Source organism: Pongo abelii, chromosome 16 (genome assembly GCF_028885655.2).
Source record: "Pongo abelii isolate AG06213 chromosome 16, NHGRI_mPonAbe1-v2.0_pri, whole genome shotgun sequence".
NCBI lineage: Eukaryota > Metazoa > Chordata > Mammalia > Primates > Hominidae > Pongo > Pongo abelii.
In genome coordinates this window covers 1,640,066-1,647,500 of record NC_072001.2, presented here as the reverse complement: position 1 = coordinate 1,647,500, position 7,435 = coordinate 1,640,066, and positions in this window count along the sequence as shown.

The following is a 7,435-nucleotide window of genomic DNA, read 5'->3' as shown; positions in this document are numbered from 1 at the left end:
GTGGCGATTTCCTAGGCAACGAGGGAGGGAGGAACTTGGAGGTGGGGGCGGGGGCGGTGGAGAAGACACAGTTGCCCCAGGCTGTGCGCAGGCGGCCTGGTGCTTCCTTCCTCTGCGAGGCCTCCGTTTTCAGAGCAACAGTGGCCGCTAGGTGATGCCCGACGTCTGCCAATGAGAGTGTCAGCCCGGAATGAATTGGGATCCCCTTGGGGGGGGCGGGGAAGGATGTGCGGGGAAGGATGGAGGCGATTCCCCACAACTAATCGACCAGGGCCCCTGGGGGGACACAGCCTAAGTCCCCACCCATCGGATCATCTGGAACTTCCGTCCAGAGACGAGAGACCGACTGGGAATTCTCTCAGTCAAGGTCCAAACCGAAAAGAATCACCGGCACAGACACCAGGACTAAGGCAATTTCTAAAAGACTGGTTTCTGTGTTTTGGGTGAATCCGTGTATTTCTGTATCACAAAATTACCTATTTCGAACGCTACGATTTTTCTCCTCCTTTCGTGTTCCGTCCTGTGATACACAGACCAGGGGACTCCTCAGCTCACAGTCCATGAGGCCAGAAGATGACGTCCCAAATTTCTATTTAGAATGAATTTAAGCAGGCCAGCCAAAGCCAAACACTCTGCCCTGAAACTATCGGGAAGACAAGCGGGGGGGGGGGGGGGGGCGGAGGCGGGGGTCTGGGCGCGGTAGGCTCGTGCCTGTCATCCCCGCACTCTTGGGAGGCCGAGCGCAGGTGGATCCTTCGATCCAAGCCTTGGCAACATGGTGAGACCTCGTCTCAAACAAAAATACAAAAACTAACTGGTTCCATAACCTGGACTCAAAGTTAATAAATAGATAAATAGGCCGGGGGCGGTGGCTCACGCCTGTCATCCCAGCACTGTGGGAGGCCGAGGCGGACGGATCACGGGGTCAGGAGATCGAGACCATCCTGGCTACCACAGTGAATACCCATCTCTACTCAAAATACAAAAAAGTAGCCAGGTACGGTGGCGGGCGCCTGTAGTCCCAGCTACTCGGGAGGCTGAGGCAGGAGAATGGCGTGAAACCGGGAGGCAGAGCTTGCCGTGAGCCGAGATCGCGCCGCTGCCCTCCAGCCTGGGCAACAGAGCGAGAGTCTGTCTCGAAAATAAATAAATAAATAAATAAATAAATAAATAAATAAATAAATAAATGAATAAATGAATGAATGAATGAATGAATAAAGAATAGCAAATAAATAAATACATTAAAATTGAAAACTAAAAAAAAATAAAAATAAAAAAGTGTAGCCGGCCGGGCGCGATGGCTCACGCCTGCCATCCCAGCACTTTGGGAGGCCGAGGTGGGGAGATCACCTGGGGTCGCCAGTTCGAGACCAGCCTGACCCGCATGGAGAAATGCCGTCTCTACTAACAATACAAAATCAGCCGGGTGTGGTGGCCCATGCCTGTAATCCCAGCTACTCTCAGGAGGCTGAGGCAGGAGAATCGCTTGAACACGGCAGGTGGAGGTTGCGGTGAGCCGAGATGGTGCCACTGCACTCCAGCGTGGGCACCAAGAGTGAAACTCCGTCCCAAGGAAAAAAAAAATGAAGTGCTGTATTCTGTTATTTCTGCTTCCTGCCCTGAGAAGAACATAGTACAACTGTTGCCTGCCAGCCTGCCTGCCTGCCTGCCTGCCTGCCTGCCTCCCTGCCTGCCTGCCTGTGACAGGGCCTCACTCTGTCTTTCGCCCAGACTGGAGCACAGTGACACCATTATGGCTCGCTCACTGCAGCCTCAGCCTCCCCAGGGTTAGGCGATTCCTCAAGGGATCCTACGGCCTCGGCCTCCCAAAGCGTTGGGGTTACAGGCGTGAGCCACCAGCACCCGGCCTGAGTTAATACGTCTGGTCTCACTACGTCCTCACCACACACCCATGAAGAACTCAAGTCAAGAGAGAGTCGGCAAGAGACTCTCAGCATTCTCTCCTGAAAGCACGAGTGTCCCGAGCGCCTGTGGTTTCAGGTGGCCGCGCGTAGAGGAGAGATCGCCAATGTTTCCAGAGAGGTGCGAGCCACAGTCATTCGAGGGCATCCGAGCACGAGATGGGGTTTCTGACAGCGACTTAAGGGCCAGGAAGGGCCAGAATCTGCCGAGGCCCGTGTTCCAGGGTGGGGCCGATGGAACCCAAGGTAGAGGGAGTCAGCGGTCCGCACGGAGAGAGCTCCAGCCCTAGGCCCCGCTGTGCAGACCGAATCAGAAGGAAGAGAGTCCTTCGTCCTACATGCCACATCCCTCACATCCCCCCACTGAACTTGGGAGCGGATCCGTGTTCCAAACACGAGGTGACTCTCGGTTTGCAATGGATCACAAGGGGCCGGGCTTTCCAGAGTCGGCAGGATAGAGAAGTCATTCGGGCTCGGCCTCCCCCATCCCCCGGGAACGGTCCCGCTGGTGACTTTAAACGAGCCGGGGCTGGCCTGGCCGGGCCATAGCCGCTACGGGAGTGGGGTGGCGGTGGGGTGCGGGCGGTGTGGGGTGGGGGGATGCCTGAGGCACTGCAGAAAGTGGGCCTGAGCCTCGAGGATGACGGTGCTGCAGGAACCCGTCCAGGCTGCTCTATGGCAAGCACTAAACCGCTGCGCTTACCGAGATGCGGTTTTCCTCGCAGAACGCCTTTATGCAGAAGTACACTCAGAAGAAGCCTTGTTTTCACTGGTGACCTGTCCTTACCCCTCAGGAAAGGCCTATAAAGCATATAGACTCTGGAAAGGACACAGTGGTACTGCACCGCCATGCAAATACCGGCTTGCAAAATGTTGCGTGGATCTCAGCAAGCTTGCAGAAGGGGAACACATCTTATCGGGTGGAGTGTTTCCTAAGCAGAAAAGCCATGACGATATTTTTACTGAGTCTGGTGATTCAGCTCGCTTTACTCTCTCATTGCCGGGACACGCATATCGCAAGACAGATCGGCTTGCCAAAGGATCAGAATGTGACCAACAGGGCCTTAGTTGAAATCCTTTCCTCTGGTATCCCTTTGAATCATTATGTGAAGTAGGTGAAAAAGCAAGATCCTGACCAAACACTTCCATTCACATCTTTACAGAACTTTGGCAACTGTCTGTCCAAGTGTTGCCCCACACAAGTACCTCGTCCTAGCTTATGTCACAGACAGCCTGAGACCGTTCTTACGGAAACACCCCAGGACACCATTGAATTAAACAGATTGAGTTTAGAATCTTCCAATTCAAAGTACTCCTTGAATACAGATTCCCCAGTGTCTTCTATGGATTCAGCTGTCATTTCACCTGATACTGTCCCACTGGGAACGGGAACTTCCATGTGATCTAAACAGGTGCAAAATGAACCAAACACCGGTCGAAGTTTATTAGGAGGGCCAGCAGCTGTTGGTCCACTCACCCCAAGTGTTGGGACTTTGCCAGTAGAAACCTCGGGTCCCGGAGATGGATCCTATTTACAAAACTACACCGCTTTGAGACACCTTCTGTAATTGACGTGCCACCCACCGGAGCCCCTTCAAAAAAGTCTGTTGCCAGAATCGGCCAAACCGGAACACAGTCTGTCTTCTCGCAGAGGGGAATCAGCCGAAAGGTCACTCCAATTCTTGCAAAAACACAAAGTTCTGGTCCACAAACGAGTGGAACGCCTCAGGTGTTGAGCCCCACTATGGCGTCTCCCCCAAATGCACGACCTCAAAGAAATTCGCGACTCTTGACTAGTGACAGCTCCACAACCAAGGATAATAGGAAAAAATTTAAAATGAAGTTTCCACCTGAAATCCCAAGCAGAAAAACAAAAAGTAGAACTAATAATGGAGGTACACCACAACCTAACATAAACGATAGCCTGGAAATGACAAAACTGGACTCTTCCATCGTTTCAGAAGAGAAAAGAGCCGCAATCACACCTCAGATTCAGGCTTTTCATCTACAAAAAGCAGCAGCAGAAGGCTTGATGAGCCTTCTTCGTGAAAGGGGGAAAGGTTATTTAGCTTTGTGTTCTTACCACCGCAAAGAAGCTATCCATATTTTGAGCCATCTACCTTCTCACCACTAGAATACCGGTTGGGTACTGCGCCAAATTGGAAGGGCCCGTTTTCAACTTTCAGAGTCCGTGCGACCTGAAAGAATATTCTCAGAGGTTAGAAGGAGGGAGAATTATAGAGTGGAAGGCATGGAGATCTACACTACAACACTTTGGCATCCTCCAAAAGATGTTGCTCTTTCAGTTCTGTCGAAAGACTTCACAGACATGGATAAAAGTTCTCCAGCCAGAGGCCTGGTGTGCTGCAGGGACCCGTTGCAGTCTGCAACGGGAACAGGATATTGCCATTAAATTCTTCCAGAGAACTATCGAAGTGGATCCAAATGATGCTTACGCCTATACCGTCTTAGGGCGTGAGTGTGTCTTCACTGAAGAATTGGACAAAGCCTTAGCTTGATTTCGAAATGCTCTCAGAGTCAGTCCTAGACATTGCAATGCATGGTAAGTGGTCAGGAAGCATAAAGACAACAATACCGGTTGGGTACTGCGCCAAATTGGAAGGGCCCGTTTTAAACTTTCAGAGTCCATGCGACCTGAAAGAATATTCTCAGAGGTTAGAAGGAGGGAGAATTATAGAGTCGAAGGCATGGAGATCTACACTACAACACTTTGGCATCCTCCGAAAGATGTTGCTCTTTCAGTTCTGTCAAAAGACTTCACAGACATGGATAAAAGTTCTCCAGCCAGAGGCCTGGTGTGCTGCAGGGACCCGTTGCAGTCTGCAACGGGAACAGGATATTGCCATTAAATTCTTCCAGAGAACTATCGAGGTGGATCCAAATGATGCTTACGCCTATACCGTCTTAGGGCGTGAGTGTGTCTTCACTGAAGAATTGGACAAAGCCTTAGCTTGATTTCGAAATGCTATCAGAGTCAGTCCTAGACATTGCAATGCATGGTGAGTGGTCAGGAAGCGTAAAGACAAAGTCTTACGGATGGTGCCGGTACTCGCTAATTTTTCTTGTTAGATAGCTCTTTATTGTCATGAATTTGGTGACGAATACTTAGGGATGGTACACGCTGGTCAATAACTTCTAACTAAGATGTTTTCTTATGAAATGTATGTCTTGAACAAACTCTTAAATGAACTCATGATAATAGAATACCAGATCCTTATACTCAACAGTTTCTGTCTTCTACCAGACTTTTGCAGATACCGTAGTTGTCTTTAGGGGGGGTGTGTGTGTGTGTGTGTGTGTGTGTGTGTGTGTGTGTGTGTGTGTGTGTGTGTGTGTGTGTGTTTCTTTAGTTTTGTTACTTGATTTGTTACTTTTTGTTCGAGCACCGCAGCGGTGATGGGGACAAAAAGGGCTTGGGAGATTGGAAGGGAATAGCATCATTCACTTATTGGATAATAGAAAAAAATATGGAAACGATTCACTAGCTGCTGCTTTGTGACAGTGTTCCAGTCTATGGCGTTACTATGAAGAACTGAGCGTCCCCTTTTATTCAGCGGTCTCTCTGTTTCACTGTTCTGTGCTTGTGTGTCAGTAGACACACAGGAAATGTCTACCTGGGTCGTATGGTTAGCAACTGAATAAGATATGAAAAAGCGTGGTCCTACTTCCGCCTCAACACCATACTGACGGTTGACATTTATTGTATTTTTCTGGGCTGACTTAATAGTTAAAACCTCAAGAGAAGGCCGGGCGCGGTGGCTCACGCCTGTCATCCCGGCACTCTGGGAGGCCGAGGCGGGCGGGTCACAAGGTCAAGGGATCGAGACCATCCCGGCCAACATGGTGAAACCCCGCCTCTATTAAAAGTAGAAAAATTAGCTGGGCGTGGTGGTGGGCGCCTGTGGTCCCAGCTACTCGGGAGGCTGAGGCGGGAGAATCTCTTGAACCCGGAGAGGTGGAGGTTGCAGTGAGCCGAGATCACGCCATTGCGCTCCACGCTGGGCGACAGAGCGAGACGCCCCCTCAAGAAAAGAAAATAAAAAAAATAAATAAATACATAAATGAATATCAAGAGAAAGTATAATTCTGAAGTCATAAGCCTGTGGTCGTTTTCTTGTCAGATACGGTTATCTTTGGGGTGGGTTAATTGTTACAGCAGTGGAGTTTTTTCATTGGATTTGCTTCTGAATCTGAAGCATTAGATTACTAAAACATTTTTTGATTTGTGACTATGTTGTTTAGTGGGTGATATCTCATTCTGCTGTAGTAGTTACATCTCCTGAAAGATGGCCAAAAACATAATAGTGCTAGCTATCGCTGACCAATGTAACAATCAACTTGCCGATACTGCCTTCTCTTCCGACGGCCGTGTTCTCCGTGACATTTTAAGAACTCAGTTCTTCATGAGACTTGTGTTGTTTTTTGATTTTTTCCCAAGTCTGGTTGATCCTTGTGTCGTTTGCTTTTTAAATGTGTATCGTCCGTTCAGCTATTTCGCAGGAGTCGCATTCTTAAAAAAACTTAACCGTATCAAAAATTGTGTTTAAAGGAGGATTATTCAGATCGGCAAGCTTTTACTAGGAAGAGTTTAAATGCTGACATATTTAGGTAGCTCTCAATACTGAGCCACTTTATTCTAACTACAAAATAGATAGCCGTTCTTTTGTTTTCACTTTGACTATCACTAGCACGGTGTTTAATACCTTTTCTTCATCTCTAACACAATGATAATGATATAGGAAGCCACTCAAATCAAGCAGATATGTTGTGCTTTTAAGAAAAAAAAAAAAAAAAAAGTCTTTCTGTGGCACAGAACGAGGAGGTGTGGCTGGAATCTAGAATCTGCAGTGAAAACCAATGAAAGAGGGCGAAACCCCGTGTCTAGTAAAAAGAAAAAAATGAGCCGGCCACGGTGGCAGTCTCTCTGGTTCAAGTGCAGGAGAATGACTGGAACCCAGGAGGCAGAGGTTGCCGTGAGCTGAGATCACGCCACTGCACTCCAGCATGGGGGACAGAGCAAGACTCCATCTCAGAAACAAACAAACACACAAAGCCAATAAAGGTGTTTCATTCAACCCGTCAGGCTCAGGTCTCTCGAACAGGATACATCCGGCCCCCGGAGGAAACGTCGAGGGGTGGGGTGGAATCTATTTTGTGGCCTCAAGGGAGGGTGTGAGAGGTAGTCCCGCTGCAGGCAAGCGGTGATGGCCTAAGGAAGCCCCTCCGCCCAAGAAGCGATATTCATTTCGAGCCTGTCAGCCACCCGAGAGGGAGACTCGGGCTCTCTGCAGACCCCGCAACCCCCACCCCAGCCCCACCCCCACCCCCACCCCCCCACCTCGTGAAATGGGCTCTCGCTCCGTCAGGCTCTGTTCACACCGTGTGGTTTTGTAACCTCCAGCGTGTGTGCGTGGGTTGCTTGGTGGGGTGGGGCCGGCTGTGGACAGAGGAGGGGATAAAGCGGCGGTGTCCCGTGGGTGCCCGGGACTTGG